This window comes from Schistocerca cancellata, chromosome 9 (assembly GCF_023864275.1).
Source record: "Schistocerca cancellata isolate TAMUIC-IGC-003103 chromosome 9, iqSchCanc2.1, whole genome shotgun sequence".
Taxonomy (NCBI): Eukaryota; Metazoa; Arthropoda; class Insecta; order Orthoptera; family Acrididae; genus Schistocerca; species Schistocerca cancellata.
This window is the reverse complement of record NC_064634.1, coordinates 348,463,033-348,482,635: the sequence shown is the minus strand read 5'-3', so window position 1 is coordinate 348,482,635 and position 19,603 is coordinate 348,463,033.

Below are 19,603 nucleotides of genomic sequence, written 5' to 3'. Positions count from 1 at the left end.
GAACCAACAACTGTATCCCCCTAATATTTCGTCGTTGCTTGGGAACATCAATTCCACGAATGGCTGAAGTGGTCTCCAAGTAGTCGAACATAATCCGTTCAGTTGGACCAGAAGGCCCGGTCAGTTCCATGTCAACACAGCCCATACCATTATGGATGGCTCTGAGCACTATGGGACAACATCTGTGGTCATCAGTCCCCTAGAATTTAGAACTACTTAAACCTAACTAACCTAACGACATCACACACATTCATGCCCGAGGCAGGATTCGAACCTGCGACCGTAGCAGTCGCGCGGTTCCAGACTGCGCGCCTAGAACCGCTAGACCACCGCGGCCGGCTACCATAATGGAGCTACCATTAGTATGCATAGTACCTTGTTGACAACTTGGGCCCATGGTTTCGTAGGTCCTGCGCCCCACGCGAACCCTACCATCAGCTCTTACCAACTGAAATCGAGACTTACCTGACAAGGCCATGGGTTCCCAGTCGCCTAGGGTCCAACCGATATGGTGACCAGTCCCAGAGAGGTGATGCAGGCGATGTTGTGCTATTAGCAAAGACATTCGCGTCGGTCGTCTGCTACCATAACCCATTAAAGCCAAATTTCGCCGCACTGTCCTAAGGGATACGCTCGTGTTACGTTCCACATTGATTTTGATTTTATTTCATGCAGGGTTGTCTGTTAGCACTGATAACTCTACGCAAACGCCAATGCCCTAGGTCGTTAAGTGAATGCCAATGACCACTGCGTTGTCTGTGGTGGAAGGTAATGCCTGAAATTTGGTATTTTCGGCACACTTTTGACACTGAGGGTGTCAGAATATTGAATTCCCTAACGATTTCCGAAATGGAATGCTCTATGCGTCTATCTCCAACTACCTTTCCGCGTCAGTTGTTAACTCCCGTCGTGCGGCCATAATCACACCGTCAACCTTTTCACAGTAATCACCTGAGTATTAACAACAGCTCCGCCACTGCGCTGTCCTTTTATACGTTGTGTACATAATACTTCCGCCATCTGAATATGTGCATATCGCTATCCCATGACTTCTGTCACTTCAGTAAAAATTAATAGATTTCCGCGGCTGGTCTCAATCACATTAAAATACTGTTCGGTGTTCAACCGCTTTATCCTATAAAATACTCAAACTGCTAAAATCCTAAAACTACTGACACAGCGGTTGTGTGCAGCGGCGTTCCTCAAGGGATAGACGAATTAGCTGGGTGGGTGGATGGGTGAGGGGGGAGGGGGAGGTGGCTTGGCTGCTACAATGTATTACATTTTTACGTGCCATAAGACCACTGACGCCACGTCTGTAGGATTTTACTTGCCAATGCATGAGAATTATGGCTGTCGCATATTGTGTGTATTCTTTCACGAGACTCGAAGCGCAGTTTCGTTTTTCGTGTCCTCCACCCTCATGCAGATCGAGTTTGACTCGGACCGAGTCGGTAGTTTCCAGATTCCGCCACCTTCTTATTGTTAACGGAGGAAGTCGTTAGTGACACAGATTACCGAACGGGGCCCACGAGGAATACGCAGCCCCCCCCCCACCCCCACCCCGTGCAACGAACATGTGACGTCACAGTAGTCGCCTTGCCCGCCTTACATCGCGAACGCTCGGCTTCGTGCAGGATACACGGGAAATCATTGTCAATAAAAAGGTGCCCAATAAAGGTCTTAACTCTGTCGTGTGTTATGGAGAGCTTGTATGTCTCTAAACGCGCACTTGAGAATTATTAAATTCATCTGAAATAGTAACTCGCTACTCACCAGAAATGGCTGCTGGCCCTGATACGACCTGTAGCGTCACGTATTGTGCCGTACACCGCAGGATACGTGTGCCTCGTTGTCTCTAGTACCAAATAAGCATCTCCACTGGCAATATTTTCTCCTCCATATTCCTATATTCCGTAGGGACCGGTTCAGCCACCTAACTGTAAAGATTTTTCCTATGCTTCGCGAACATCTACACTTTTGCTTTGCGAAGTGTGAAAGTTCTACGATAAGTTTATCTGATATGTTCAGATGAGTGTAGTGTGTGTGTGTGTGTGTGTGTGAGAGAGAGAGAGAGAGAGAGAGAGAGAGAAGTGTGGTGTCATGTTTACGTTGTATGATGATGGGCAGAAAGGACTGAGAATTTTGCACACATTGCCTCACAACCAAATGAAACGAGGAACGATGCAGTGAAACAGTTCCCACTTTACCATATTGGATTCGACAATAGTAGCAATCGCGGGGACGCCGAGTAGCTTGGGATGAGTATTGCTCGTTCTCTAGGGGAAGAGGGCGGGCTGCCCCGTCGAGAGCTGCTTTAGGCGGGCGTGCGCTGGCATAAAAACACAACACGCTGAGAGGCAAGCGGCTGCCGGAAATTCAGAATATGCGTTGTCGTCAGTCTCCTTCGCAGTGGAGGCCGGGGCCCGTCGTAGTGGCGGCCTACGCAGTTTTTTCCCTCAAGAACTCGGGCACTACGGAGCTGCGGCCAGTAGCGTTGTACAGCAGTATCACACAGGTAACGGCGCCTCACGCATGATACATTTAAAAATCTCATACTACCACAATCAGACATGTAGACTGTGTTATACGCTTGCCGGAAAAAACCACAGCACCAAAAAATAATTAATGTAGACTAATGAAATTTCGGGAAAACTCTGTCTAGGTAACATGTTTAAGTGATTAACATTGCAACATCACAAGTTAATGTAACACCTTTTAGGCAAAAAAGGCACAAATGTGCACAATTCAACATTTGCAGAACATCTTTTCATAACAGGGCACAACCCCAAAGAATTAAATAAAATGACAATTCTGCATAGAGAAAAGAAAGGGAGAAAACTTGATGTCTTGGAGGAACTCGAAATTTTCAGGCACACACCAAATAAGACGACATGTTGAATGAACAAGTAGAGTTTAAAAATAGAAATTTCTTTAATGCTTTTAAACTTGTGCTCTCAGTTTTATGATACTTATAATCCAGGTTCTCTCCTCCTTTTCAGAAACATTATTTTACCTCTGTTAAGTTACGCTCATTACTAACACACCAGATGACGTCTGTGCCTTAGTTATGCAAGCTTTCTTTTCAAATTTTGTGTCATATAATGAACTGATGTTCTTCATTACGTATGTAATTCCAGTCGTATATAACTCTGGTTCTACCTGTGCTACGTAACACGTAGCGAATTTTGTACTGTTTTATCCCGTTTGAAGCTCATTTATAAATGTTACTCAGTAATTTGTAAAATTAATTTTTGTTAAAAGCTATAATGGCTATACGTATGATTTACTTCAGAAACTGTGTAATTTACAAAATTGTTTTGCTCGCGTTACTAGTGGCCCGCTTGTGGCGCGCCCTACATTACATTTACTTGGCAGCGTGACTAGTTGCCACATAATCAGTCTCCCCACTTATGTTTTTATGTTTGACTTTTTGAAGAACATTGTGTCTTATATTTTAATATATGACTTGAGCAACTCAGATCTTAAATCACTGTACATCTTCGACGGTATGTTCTTCATGTAAGTACTATTTGTTTTACACTCGTTTACATTAATGTAAACTTTTATTAGATAAGATATTTAATCTGACATATTCATTTTACATAATTACCTTACCTTCTGATGAAGTTATCCTTAGAGATGACGAATCCTGGTCAAGGTATATACAAAATCTATGCAACCGGTTGGCAGATTTTTACATATTTTTCAAATTTGTGTATACTATTGCTGCAAACATCAGCCATGTTCAAAGTTGTAGACAGTGGTATGTTAGGTGGAAAAATTATGGAGACGATAGGTAGAAATTAAGGCGCATTGTGGACATACAGAGGGTGGTAAAGACAGAAGATGAGTAGTAGTGTGATGTTTGGGTAGGGTAGTGGTTGAAGGAGGAAACGGATATATATATATATATATATATATATATATATATATATATATATATATATATATATATATATATATATATATAGAGAGAGAGAGAGAGAGAGAGAGAGAGAGAGAGAGAGAAGGGGAAAGGAGCTCTGATGTGGATTGGGATAATTGGGGAAGAGTTAAAGTTGGTAGGAGCGATAAATATCGGGACAGATCTCATTGTCTGGGAGAGGGAGTGGGTTGAAGCTGCGTTGGGATAGGACATGGAGTGTGTGTAGATGTTTAGACGTTCATTACATAACGGGTATTAAATTGTTGTGTATTTGATCACTCAATACATAGTTTCGTCCGCGTAGAGATTTAACAGACGATGTTTTTCCACTTTCCCTGTACACGGTGTAAATCTTCGATACGATGCATTTTCAAGCTAACTCTATCACAGTAAGAAACTGTAGTCACGTATCTTATCTTCCTTGCATCATTGCTGAAGAACCTCCATCTGATGGTACCCATAATGAAGGTTACTTATCCTGCCAGTGGTTTGTAGGGGTATGGTACGCCCCTTATGGCTAATTTCCGTAATTAATTGCTACATGCCACTCCCACTGCTTTGTCCTAAGAAGTTCCAAGGAGATGTAACACGAGTAGTATACGTGTGTTTCTCTAACTTTAATTGTGAATAGGATTTCTTGTTCTGTGGAAAGAAGTTTGAGTGTGCTGGATCTGTGAAACTCTGAGTGTGCTGTGTCTGTGAAACTCAATTACACCACTCTCAGCCCATAAGAAGAAAAAGTCTAGGTTCCATATCCCTCCCCCCCCCCCAAAAAAAGTGGTATTACTGATGTCAACAGTTCACCATGATGCTGCCACTGATGATTCATAGATGATACGACTACACCGGAGATAAGTACTTTCTATAATATTACAAAATTTGTTGTTGACGTTCTAGTTGAGTTCCTTGTCTTACATGATGTATTATGAAGCAGTAGTCGGTGGGCATTGACATTGTTCTTTGGTTTAATGAACGTGGCAGGAATTAATTCCCAAATAATTTATAATTCTAATCCCAATACCAAACGTTTACGTCGGAGGTTCTCTAGAACTTATTAGGGGCCAAGAGAACCAAAGAAAAAATTTAAACCTCCCAAGAGAACTGGCTGCAATTGTCTGACGACATTCAACAGAACTATTACCTCACGAACCTCCTTACGAAGTTCGGGAAAAAAACAAAGTACTTGTGTGAAATGTGCAAGGAAAAAGATCCAAAACAAAATATTCTTGCAAGAGATGTGACACATATTTATATATGGACCATGTTGTAGTAATATGTAATGAGTGTGTCAGTAAGGAAAACTTAGGTGATGAGTCATATCAATATTTTTTACATTATGAATGTGTTGTGGTATTGTCTGTACATAAAATATATTTTGTTCATTATAACCTTGTAATATGAACAAGTAAATGTGCGCCACATAATTTAGAGCTTTTAACTGTTCTTATACCGTATTGATCTTTTTATGAAATTAATTTATTCGGTAATTTCAATACAGTAGCTTTGGCACAAAACATTAATTTCAGCGTTATATGTCTGAATATTTGTAACTGTTACCGAATAATAATAAATAAAATTCAATTTTATTGCTGTCACTGTTTGTTAATAAGAACAACAATAGTAACACTAATGCATAGTAAAAGCTTGCAGTAAATTAAAAATATTAATTTCAGTGTCAAAATGAATTAGAATTCCAGGCCACGACACTGCCGGGTTATGAAAGTGGTGGTAATGGGCACAACTTTCACAGATGTCAGTTTCGTATGTGAAATGAAAAAAAAAATGAAACCTTTATGCGGCTCTTTGTCGCTGTTTCAACATAGAAACGTAACCTAACCGCCGTGCACAGGCTTTGGTAGGCCCATATGTACCAGTGACCGCCATTTCTTCTTTCGCCAATGGCATCATTGACTCCGGTAGGGTTGGGCGTGAGGTCAGCGCACCGCCATCCTGGGCGTTGCCAGCTTTCGTGATCTGGAGCCGCTGCTACTCGATCGAGAACCGGCGTAAACCACATTGAAATCCCTTGTTTCACATTTCAAGTAGAAGTGCGTATGCCATGGTCGATGTCTAAAAATCGGAATCATACGCTAACACGTTCTTTGTTTTACGATTAATCAGGTACCCCATAGAAAGTGTCCAGGGTTATCTGGACAACGTAGCAATCACCGTCCATACCATTTGGTAGCTCTACAAGACCATTCATCAGCGAGTGGCTTGAGCGCGACATGGTGTACCTGAAGAAACTTCTGGGCTCCCTACTTCGGCGAATTCAAGCTATTGGACCACCAGCGCAGTCGGCACTTCACATAATTTAAAAAAAGGTAAATCGCGACTTCCCATATCACACTACGCGTACCTAGTCAGCTACTCTCAATTTATGTGTTGTTTGGTCCATTGAAGATGTGTGACTTTATGTTCCACTGTGACAAGTGTGCCTTTGTGATGGCGTATTCGACGCCTAAAATCCATTGGGTATAGTTCCCTTGGCTCGGAAATCAGCTCGAGGTGGGCCTACTATTATTGTCGAGTTTGAAACCAGTTATCACCGACAAGGCGTAACACTCGTCTCCAGTCCCTGTCGATCAGGATTTTTTTTACAACCGCTGTTCTTACGCCGAGTTACTGGACAATGCGCGGACATCGTTCCTTGTTCACATTACTACGGTGTCCACCTCTACCGTTGCGAAAAGCAAATGTTGTAAGATGAGAAATCACTATAGCTGTCGCTTAAAACAAGTGCATATTTTTTTAGCGCTGACAGTTCTGGTATAGTGCAACCACTGTCAGTGAGAAGGAAAATCGAACAATAGAAATCATTTTACTCATATGGTTCTTCTGGCTGCTCGTCTACAACTTGGTTCGTCGAAAAATATTTATCGCTGCTAGAAGAATTTTACTTATACGTTCTATGAGTCGGGGTTTTGTTGTTAAGATGAGAACACTGTGTAGATAAATTACAGTCTTCAGTCTGTTTATTACCTTCATTTCACTTATAGTAATTTATAACATTTTTATATTGTATTTTCTTCCGTCCAGCTTGATGAAACCACACCTCACTTGAAACCAGTATTGAAGATAATACAAAAAGTGACCAAAGATCCAAATCTCTAAGTACAAAGGTATTAATGTTGAAATGCCGATCGTTTGCAGTCACACAAATATATAAGTGGTTAATAGTTTGTTACAAACGTGTTTTCTTTAAATTATGTTTTAAAATATTTACAGAAACAGTAACTGCGACTATAATTGTTTTCAATGTCAATGAATGCATTTTAAAATAAGTACAATTTATAAGGAACAAATAATTACGTTTTCTGAAACATGATAATCTCGCGATAAATCCATGTTTTATCACGTTTTTTTTCTTCATAAATATACAAGACCATTTTAATTATTTCACCAGAACTACACCAAATGCGAAATTACCGTTTTCACTTCATTGGAACGTGTTGTGAATTTATCATATTTATCGGATACTCCAGTACATGATGAAAATGTTCAAATGTATGTGATATCTTATGGGACTTTACTGCTAAGGTCATCAGTCCCTAAGCTTACACACTACTTAATCTAAATCATCCTAAGGACAAACACACACACCCATGCCCGAGGGAGGACTCGAACCTCCGCCGGGACCAGCCGCACAGTCCATGACGGCAGCGCGTTAGACCGCTCGCCTAATCCCACGCGGCTCAGTACATGATGAAAGAGTCGGCCATTGTGGACGGGCGGTTCTAGGCGCTTCAGTCCCGAACCGCGCTGCTGCTACGGTCGCAGGTTCGAAACGTGTCTTGGACATGGATGTGTGTGATGTCCTTAGGTGAGTTAGGTTTAAGTAGTTCTAAGTCTAGGGGACTAATGATGTCAGATGTTAAGTCCCATAGTGCTCAGAGCCAAGATGAAAGAAGGTCTGCCGACCAATACCATTATAACACATTGGACACTTTGCGATGATACACCAACTTCATTTACAGTTTGGTCGTGGCTATGTCCATGCATGAAAGCTCCTTTCTGACGTTCTGTGGGTAGATAGACAGATAGGTTTGGGGAAGAGAACCAAACAGCGAGGTCAGCGGTCCCATAGGATTACGGAAGGATGGGGAAGCAAGTCGGCCGTACCCTTTGTAAGGAACCATCCCGGAATTTGCCTGAAGCGATTAGGGAAATCACGAAAAATCTAAATCAGGATGGCCGGACGTGGGTTTGAACCGTCGTCCTCCCGAATGCGAGTCCAGTGTGCTATTGATACGTAATCAGCATGGTTTCAGGAAACATCGTTCTTGTGCAACGCAGCTAGCTCTTTATTCGCACGAAGTAATGGCCCCTATCGACAGGGGATCTCAAGATGATTCCGTTTTTCTAGATTTCCGGAAAGCTTTTGACACCGTTCCTCACAAGCGACTTCTAATCAAGCTGCGGGCCTATGGGGTATCGTCTCAGTTGTGCGACTGGATTCGTGATTTCCTGTCAGGAAGGTCGCAGTTCGTAGTAATAGACGGCAAATCATCGAGTAAAACTGAAGTGATATCAGGTGTTCCCCAGGGAAGCGTCCTGGGACCTCTGCTGTTCCTGATCTATATAAATGACCTGTGTGACAATCTGAGCAGTTCTCTTAGGTTGTTCGCAGATGATGCTGTAATTTACCGTCTAGTAAGGTCATCCGAAGACCAGTATCAGTTGCAAAGCGATTTAGAAAAGATTGGTATATGGTGTGGCAGGTGGCAGTTGACGCTAAATAACGAAAAGTGTGAGGTGATCCACATGAGTTCCAAAAGAAATCCGTTGGAATTCGATTACTCGATAAATAGTACAATTCTCAAGGCTGTCAATTCAACTAAGTACCTGGGTGTTAAAATTACGAACAACTTCTGTTGGAAAGACCACATAGATAATATTGTGGGGAAGGCGAGCCAAAGGTTGCGTTTCATTGGCAGGACACTTAGAAGATGCAACAAGTCCACTAAAGAGACGGCTTACACTACACTCGTTCGTCCTCTGTTAGAATATTGCTGCGCGGTGTGGGATCCTTACCAGGTGGGATTGACTGAGGACATCGAAAGGGTACAAAAAAGGGCAGCTCGTTTTGTATTATCGCGTAATAGGGGAGAGAGTATGGCAGATATGATACGCGAGTTGGGATGAAAGTCATTAAAGCAAAGACGTTTTTCGTCGCGGCGAGATCTATCTACGAAATTCCAGTCACCAACTTTCTCTTCCGACTGCGAAAATATTTTGTTGAGCCCAACCTACATAGGTAGGAATGATCATCAAAATAAAATAAGAGAAATCAGAGCTCGAACAGAAAGGTTTAGGTGTTCGTTTTTCCCACGCGCTGTTCGGGAGTGGAATGGTAGGGAGATAGTATGATTGTGGTTCGATGAACGCTCTGCCAAACACTTAAATGTAAATTGCAGAGTAATCATGTAGATGTAGATGTAATCACTGCACCACCTCGCTCGGTTGACGTTCTTTCCCATATCCTCGTCGACCTATGTTACTGCTCTGATTCCACACAACTGACTGTCTCGTATGCACCGCCTTACTAGCACGACCACGTCAACTGTAGGATCACGTGACGTCTTGGTACCAATTCTACAGTATCTAGAGCACTCCAGAGCGATTGGTGTGCCCTCTTATTTAGTCAGCCCGGTGAGTTTAGTTGTATGAGTCCTCGATATCCGAATGCTCTTGCAAGGATTTAGCTGCCCACTGGCTGTTGGGAGCAGGTCAGACATCTTTCTCCACCACGCCGTCGCTCCCGCGGCACGGACACGGTCTTCCTCCGCGCCGTGATCGGTGGTCCTTCTTCCCCGAGGGCCACGTCGGCTGCTGCGCTTCTGGGTCGCCCTGTTTTGCCGGGGAACCCCCTAATGTATGCGAGCCGCGCCTTATCGAGCGCATCTGCCCCTTACTGCGCCGCGCAGCGCCACAACTCATGCGACTTCCGCCACTCCGTTGTCGCCACATCCGCCACCGGCTGTGTTTTGCGACCTCTTCTCGCTGGGCGCGGCTCCTTCTCGAATCAATAGTGTCTGCCGCTCCTGCGGCTGCACGTGGGATGCGGGAGGTGGAGAATCAGGGCGCCATAAAAGAAGGAAAAGAATTCGAGATACCGCCGCCCATTCACTTCCCACAATTCCGTGAACGTTCTGGTAATCTGGGTTAAAGTACTTCTTCCTCACCGTCCCCATCCACCCCTACCGTAGTCACGCATTCGACACCAAGACGGTCGTGAGAGAAGTATTTTGTCTAGAACGCCTTTTATATTACCTGAGCTGTCGACTCTAACCAACAGACAGAGGCGTTGTTTGCGGTTTGGCCATTGTTTCCGCCTTAGAACACAACGCAGGTTAGGGCGACTAAAAGAAAGAGTATATATGTCATTTCCTTCTACGACATAGTGGACAACGTCGCTAACTCTCTGATGTGCACAAATATTATTTTGTCGCTATCTTAATACACACCTAAAATCTGCAACATCCTTTAGCGGATGGCCATAGGTATACTAACAGCAACTCGTTTACCACTCCATGTGGTCGAATTACCAAAAGATCAACATCTGGTCACATGTTTGTTTTTCCTTCCTATGTCTAATGGCCGTGGTGGTCTAGTAGAAGCCGGCACGGGAGCTCAGTGTGTTCAGTCAGGGATCTAGACAACACTTGGAATTAAAAAAAAATGGAAAAAAACTGAGTAAAGTTCTCATTGATGGACGTTGAAATATGTCAAGCAACATCCGCACAGACCCATTGAAGAAAAAAGATGGAGGAAGGCGTCTAAACAAAGACGAGGAAAAAATATATAAAAGTGGATAGAGCACTGTATTCCCTCCCTAAGCCTTCCAATACGGCAGCAGGTCCACTCAATCCACTAGCAGTTTCTTTCTCGGGAGTAAAAGTCGATCTGGGCAGTGGGCTCGGCACCCTCCCCTCCTAGCACCGCAGCAAATGAATCATTGCACTCGACTTGCAGTCGCGCCAGAAGTCCATTCACAGATTATGCACCACAGAGTTTAATTTGTATCCACCTAAGCCTTAAACCTAAGAAGTCCTCTGATAGCCTCGGTCAGTGCCAGAGAACTAGAACAGTCGTAATTTGTTAACAGTACTTCAGAATCTCGGAGCCGTTCTCTCTCACTACGACTGCACTTCACTGTACTTGGACCCTATGATATTAGCACCTATCCGACTCCATATCTGACTGCCTCTCGGAGGACCTCGGTTTGACTCCCAGTACTGCCAGAGATTTTTCCCTGGTGGGACAGGAGCAGTCCGCACTCAGCCTCTTGAGGCCAATGGAGAAGCTACTTAACCGAGTAGTGGCGACTCCGGGTCATGAGAAATGACAGCGGCCGGGAGAATGGTGTGCTGACCCCACACTCCTCCATACCGCTTGCAATGACGCCATTGGCATGCACGGTGGTCGGTCGGTACCGATGGGCCTGTGGGTGGAGTTGACGTCTCCGACACACATACATACGGCAAACGAGAAAGCCCATCAAACTGTACCATTTCCGTCAAACTCTCAAAACTCTTTTTCAGTCTCCATGAATATGCCATCCCCTCAATCTTGGTCTACGCCAGCTATAGGGATCACGTATTACTTTCAGCTTTGACACCCCGGATGAAGTTCGTTTAATGGTGAAACCGAGTTCCCGTATGAGTGGCTTCAAAAAGAGAACCCGCTACCTAACTTCTTGCTCTGACCGCGCGTAAAGCAACTAATTCATCTTTTTCGGGAGGAATACAGTTCAAATTCGCTTCCGACTATTCTGGTTTAGGTTTACCGTCATTTCCCTAAATCGCTCCAGGGAATGCCCAGATGATTCTTTTGAAAAGGGACTGCTTATTTCCTTCCCCATTCTTAAAACAATCCGGGCTAGTGCTCTGTTTCTAATGACTTCTATGTCGACAGAATGTTAAACACTGACCTTTGTTCTTTCCTATCGAATTCTTTTAGTACTAGATGCGTGGAATTCTTTTCGAACTAGATGCGTGACTCTGCCTTGGCCAGCCACTATGACCGAGCAGTTGTAGGCGCTTCAGTCCGGAACCTGCTACGGTCGCAGGTTCGAATCCTGCCTCGGGCATGGGTGTGTGTGATGTTCTTAGGTTAGTTCAGTTTAAGTAGTTCTAAGTTATAGGGGACTGATGGCCTCAGAAGTTAAGTCCCGTAGTGCTCAGAGCCATTTGAACTCTGCCTTGCCTTCACAGTCGCAGTGGGTAGATTGATGACGGAAGAGGGTAGCACAACTCAGCTAAAATAAGAATCAACTATATGTTCGATTAAATATGTGTATTTTCATAAAAACCCACAAACATATTAACCATGAAGCTCATGGACTGAACAGAGTAAAAAAGGTGCTGAAGTAGGTGGCAAAGGTGCCTTGATACCAGAAAGTTCTTATTGGATCTCTAGAGAACTCTCGGCCAATCAAGAAAACACACATTCAGGGTCCAGTCACATTAACCCTTTCACTACGGTGAGCTTCTGTAGAAGTCGGGAGCGAATGTGCCGCTCAGCCGGTGGACTGCTGCAGCAGTTGCGCGTCGTATTGCTCCGCTTCACTACACTCGACTTGTGTGGAAGTTTGACCTATGCACCATTATTCATACACTAGTATTTTGTAAATTGATACCTAGAGACCGATTTCAACGTATATTGCGGTTTTTACATTTCGCCGATAACGAACAGCCTCACGACAATGACTATTTGTGCTATCGAAAACATGTGTGACTTTTATAAATATTTTCCCGAATAAGTATGTAGTACAAAGTCCAATAACTGCGATAACGCTACGAGTGTGATAGCAGGACAGAGTAGCACCACGGGCAGCTCGAAAAATTCGCCGTACTGCTGGCACGGCCGGGCGGGTTCAAATGGTTCTGAGCACTGTGGGACTTGACATCTGAGGTCATCAGCCCCCTAGAACTTAGAACTACTTAAACCTAACTAACCTAAGGACATCACACACATCCATGCCCGAGGCAGGATTCGAACCTGTGACCCTAGCGGCCGGGCGGGACTGGCGCTCGTCCATAGTGCACAACCCAACAATCACAGCGCCGGTGTGAAAGGGTTAATGTGACTACTGCTGTCAACGTGTCGTAATGACTCGCAGACGGCAGGTAGCAGCATTGCAGCGGGGGATATATAAACCCTGTCGGGGGGGGGGGGGGGGGGAAGGGGGGAAGGAGGGCGGGGATGTGAGGAACAGTGCAGTCGTCGGCATAATGCAGACACGGAACGATTTATATGACGTCCGAAAGGTCATAATATTGGTTTTCTGATCAGGAGTGGAAGCATTTCGGAAATGGCTAAGCTTGTAAACTGCTCATGTGCCGCCGTGGTTAAGGTATACCGTGCATGGCAAAATGGCGCTGTCCAAACCGGCGCTGATGCAACTGTGGTGCACCACGGGCCACGGATGACATGAGTGAATGACGGCTGCAACTGTTGAGCAACTGACTGCCCAGATGAAACAAGGGGCTACCAACAGTAGCTCTCAACGACCGTTCGGCATACGTTGATGCTTATATTGAGGCCTCTGCAGCAGGTGTCGGGTTTGTGTACCCATTCTGACTGCGGTTCATTGGTGAAGCAGGCTGGATTTTCACGCAATATCGCAAGTGGACGTCCACGGAGTGGCGACAAGTGGCGTTTCCAGATGAATCACGTTTTATGCTCCATCAGACAGATGGTCGTTCGCGTGTATGGTGTGAAACGTCTGAAAGCAAACATCCTGTAACAATCATCGGAAGGGTCCAGTCCGGAGGCAATCCCTGGGCGATCTCGTGATATTGGAAAGCAAAATGGATCAGCACACGTAGGCATCTATCTTTGGGGACCATGTCCTCCACTATGTGCATTTTGTTTTTCCTCGGCACAATGACATCTTTGCGCAGGACAGTGGAACGTGTCATACAGCTCACAGTGTACATGTGTGATTAGAAGGGCGCCAGTATGAGTTTACCGCACTCCCCTGGGCACTCTCCGGATTTAAACCCAATCGAGAATCAGTGGGACCAACTACACTACTGGCCATTAAAATTGCTACACCACGAAGATAACGTGATACAGAGGCGACATTTAACCGACAGGAAGAAGATACTGTGATATGCAAATGATTAGTTTTTCAGAGCATTCACACAAGGTTGGCGCCGGTCGCGACACCTGCAACGTGCTAACATGAGGAAAGTTTCCAACCGACCTCTCATACACAAACAGCAGTTGACCGGCGTTGCCTGGTGAAACGTTGTCGTGATGCCTCGTGTAAGGAGGAGAAATGCGTACCATCACGTTTCCGGCTTTGATAAAGGTCGGATTGCAGCCTATCGCGATTGCGGTTTATCGTATCGCGACATTGCTGCTCGCGTTGGTCGAAATCCAATGACTGTTAGCAGAATATGGAGTCGGCGGGTTCAGGAGGGAAATACGGAACGCCGTGCTGGTTCCCAGTCTCGTATTACTAGCAGTCGAAATGACAGGCATCTTATCCGCATGGTTGTAACGGATCGTGCAACACGTCTTGACCCCTAAGTCAACAGATAGGGACGTCTGCAAGACAACAACCATCTGCAAGAACAGTTCGACGACGTTTGCAGCAGCATGGGCTATCAGCGTGGAGACCATGGCTGCGGTTACCCTTGAAGCTGCATGTAACGGAGATGATGTACAAAGATAGAGGACAGAGGAGTAAAAGAAGGATATTGGAATGAGATTTTACATTTATTGTGTACAGTAATTGCTAGGAAATGAAGCCAATCTGTACTCGCTATAAACTGCAGTTAGTGAATAGCTGAGTCCCGATCTGATAACTGCTGTATTTTCAAGGCAAAGAGACGATTACAGATGTGGAATAACGTGGCAAACAGTCTCTAGCACCGTCTCGTTGTTGACGACTTGGTGCACAAGATTTATAGACTGATTTAGTGCACCCATAGTCCACCCCCGGTAGCTGAGTGGTCAGCGCGACAGAATGTCAATCCTAAGGGCCCAGATTCGATTCCCGGCTGGGTCGGAGATTTTCTCCGCTCAGGGATTGGGTGTTGTGGTGCCCCAATCATCACCATTTCATCCCCATCGACGCGCAAGTCGCCGAAGTGGCGTCAAATAGAAAGAGTTGTACCCTGCGAACGGTCTACCCGACGGGGGGCCCTAGCCACACTACATTTACATTTTTATGCATCCATAAACTCCACATTAAAAATGGGAACTACGGTATTTTCCAATAAAATTACGGAATTAACGTTAGTACTGAAGACGTATTGAACCGTATTTCACCGTTCATTACTTAATGACGTTAAGGTGCATGAAACGAAACGACGAGCACGGATTGGCTTATTCTGTCTGGTATTTTCCAAATTTCCGTTCTCGACGCAAAACGTACAGTGGTTTGTTAGAGTTCTGTTCCATTGTACTCGTAGAGTTTCTATGCTTTTCATCCAAATACCAAGCAAGCCTGTATTGTAATAGGTGGAGTCACAGCTTGGGAACTTTGGGAGGACATTTGCTTTATATCCAAGGGTAACTTTGGTCCGGTTCGCTGTGTGGAAACTATTTTTAATTTAGTGCTGGAGCAGTGTGTACCATGCAAGAAATATGGGACCATGCAAGAAATATGAAAGACTAATAAATGTGTCAGTGTGTTTGGTAGAGAGTGTACAGAGTAAAGGCGATTACTTGCTTCACATAAGCAGTGTTCCTACGTCGACGTCGATGCAGTTTGCAGCAACTGTGTTAACTTTAAGCTATAAACTATTCTTTTTTGTAGCAATCAAACTAGGCCCTACACCATCAACACTATCTTAAAACCTGTCCCGATCGATCAAAAGCATGAGCTCGCAGACAATGAACGATATTGTCCTAGAAATAAATTAAAAACAATTCCAGTCCTCCCAATTCCGATTAATACCAGAACGAGTAAAACTCTAGTATATGTCTTCATTTGAAACCGCTCCCGTTTTCCCCAAAACCAGTTCGCTTGGTACCTGGTATTAGATGAAAGGAACTGAATCTCTACAACTGGCCAGATTGCAAACAGCCCGCTTTACTTCTTGAGCAGAGAATGAAAAGTATTGACCAGACGAGAAGGGGAGCTCTGGAACGATGTAGCGTCAGGGTTTCCACAAGGATCGGTAATGGGCGTATTATTTCCTAAGTTTTTTCTCCCGTTACAAGTATGACATTTATGCTGGCGACGTTTAGTGTACTCAAGACCTAGTCCAACACACCTTTGCGCAGCCATCTACCAACTAAACGCTAACTTACTGACAGTGGGCACAGACTATAGGATCCAGAGTAAATCCCTTCAAAACGCAAGCAAATTTTTATCGCTCACAATAGAATAATTACCGCTCTGCTATATGATCACTCCCACCCCTGACCCTAAACGGTACAGAAATAACATTTTCTTTTGCTGTTAAGAGTTTCGGGATAATTCTGGACCATGACTTAGACTGGACTGAACACGCAACTGAAATATGTAAAGTGTTAGCATCTCTACATGTTCTGCAGACATTTAAAAATGTACTCTCTGGAGTTTAAAAAAGAAACTCATAGAATCACCAATACTCCCATTTCTCTACTATGATGATGCTATCTTTCAAGGACTCTTAGATGAGCGGTCAGACCAGTTGGAGCAGCCGATGGACGATCGTGCTCGCTACATTTATAACGTCAGTTTATTGATCATATCACTCATGCCTACAAACAATTATCATGAGTACCTGCAGGTAAAAGTAGAGACTATCATATTCTTTGTTTGTTCTACCGCCTGCTCAGTCATTTCCTTCCTCATTATTTATCTTCATCTCAAACACTACTATCTAAACATGATTTTTTTCCAAGACTTTCTCATGACTAAAAATTGAAAATATTATACTCTTTTCCAATATCAAATGACAGTTAATGGTCCACTTTTTACCGTGATAGCTATATCTTCACATACTTGTCTGCAGTTCACTTAGTCAAACATTAACGCACCGCCCCCCCCCCCTCCTCCACCCTCCCCACCCCATAGCTTCCGTTCTCTTTATTCTTCCATCGCACTTCTCTGCCCCTTCTTAAGAGTCAGTCATGGACTGTGCTGCTGGTCCCGGCGGTGGTTCGAGTCCTCCCTCGGGCATGGGCGTGTGTGTGTGTGTCCTTAGGATAATTTAGGTTAAATAGTGTGTAAGCTTAGGGACTGATAACCTTAGCAGTTAAGTCCCATAAGATTTCACACACATTTGAACATTTTTTTCTCTTAAGAGTCAGTGTCACTGTCGTTTCAGTCTCCTTCTCTGTCACCCATTTCTGATGATATTACACTCACCTTCACATATCCTCGAGTAATTTATATAGTTGCTACTCTTTGTGTCTCATATTGATGTTATTATCGACTATTACTATATCTGTTCGTATTCATCCCCATAATCATATCTCAGTTTTACAGAATTGAATCGCAAGTATACACGTCCTGACGGAAGCTAACAGGACACTTACTAATGGAAAATAATTTGAGGTTTGTCCCCTCTTGCTTTTCATGATGACTTGAACTCAGCTGCGGAGACTTTCAATGAGGTGTCTGAAATTGTGTGGTGGAATGGCAGCCCATTCTTCTTCAAGGGTGGAAACAAGAGGGTGTGGTGATGTTGGACGTGGATACTGGAGCGAAATCGACGTTCTGTGCCATCCTAAAGGTGCTCTATTGCGTTCAGGTAGGGACTGTGCAAGCAAGTCTATTTCAGTCATGTTATTATCCACAGCCTTCAGGATGCTGCTCTATGAGAAAGTGCATAGCTATGCTGAGACAGTGATCATCTCCGAAACATTCCTCTTCTCTTAGCAGTACACAGCCAAATGAAACTACATGGTTCCAGAGACCTTTTAAAGTCTCAAACATCTGCAATTTATATGCGCAGACTGAAGCGACGAATGAAAATTTGTACCAAGGCCGGGATTCGATCCCGGGTCTTCTTCTCACTAGGCACATGTGCTGATGGCTCAGCGTATCTGTCTCAAGAGCAGGAGGCCAGGTTCGGATCCCGGCCTTGGTACAAATTTTCATTCGTCGCTTCAGTCTGCAGTACACAATGGTGCTCATATACTTCTGCATTTAGGGTTCGCCTTAATTACAATAAGGGGACAACACCCGAAACACGAAAGACCCTCAAACCATTATACCATCTCCCCTGTGCTTCACTGTTGGTAGCCGGCTGGTGTGGCCGTGCGGTTCTAGGCGCTTCAGTCTGGAACCGCGTGACCGCTACGGTCGCAGGTTCGAATCCTGCCTCAGGCATGGATGTGTGTGGTGGCCTTAGGTTAGTAAGGTTTAATTAGTTCTAAGTTCTAGGCGACTGATGACCTCAGAAGTTAAGTCGCATAGTGCCCAGAGCCATTTGAACCATTTTTTTCACTGTTGGCACTGCACATAACGACAAGTAACGTTCTCCATGACTTCGCTAAGTCTGAACCTTTGCATCGTATTGCCACAGGGTGTATTTGACCACTCCAAATTACTCGTTTCTAATCATCCACTGTTGGTGGCGTCGGTCTTTGTACCAGCTCAAGTGTCGCTTAGCATCGACTCCAAGAATGTGTACTTACGAGGAGCTGCTCCACCATTCTTCATCATTCAACATTCTTCTGAGCACAATGATTGTGGCAGCTGTACAATTGTAGCACTTCCGAATACGCTAGTGATACCTTCCGCTGATTTCATCCCATTTTTTTTAATCTGTTGCTCAGTGGTCCATGTCCATCGGTACATGACTTCTCCCTGGCCTTAGTTTAGATGTGGTTGTACCTTTGCGTTTCCATTTCACAATCACATCACTAACATCCGACTTGCGCAGCTTTAGCGGGATCTAAATGTACCTGATTGGTTTGGCAATCTGGGTGACAGTCCACGTTCGAAGTCACTGACCTCTCCTGCCGGCCGGTGTGGCCGAGCGGTTCCAGGCGGTTCAGTCTGGAACCGCGCAATTGCTTCGGTCGCATGTTCGAATCCTCGGGAGTGGGCGTGTGAGATGTCCTTAGGTTGGTTAGGTTTACGTAGTTCTAAGTTCTAGGGGACTGATGACCTCAGATGTTAAGTCCCATAGTGCTCAGAGGCACTTTTTGACCTCTCCTGAACGATCCATTGTGGCGTTACTGGTTATCTACAAACAATACGAAACTCCGTGACCCCTTTTATATTGGCGGGTCCACCTGTCGCGACATGTAGGGGTCAATTCCGCTAATGCAGTCTTCCGAATAATAATTGATCGGATGGTCTACACAAGTATTGAGAATGTTTTGTAATACTTTTGGAATGGGTATTTCCTGGTCAGATCTAACAAGGGTTGGAAAGGACCTGATCTAACCAGGCTAAATAAAACAATAAATGAATAAATATCAAAAAATGATTTTCATCTCCCTCCAGCGTAAACGGTCTAGTATCTCCATCTGCATCTCCAGGTAACTGATGGCTCTCGATCTTCCACCATAACCGAGTGCATCAACATGAGGTAGCAAATAAGAGGTAGCCAAGGAGGTGGAAACGTCGGTTCTACTACGCCAAGAATGCTTGGTAGCTACACCAGGAAAACACAATTAACTAGCAGGAGTACAAAATAAGAAAGTATTTATTACTTAATAGTCCATGATCTGTTGGGTGACAGTTATAGAAGACGCAACTGGAGTAACCGT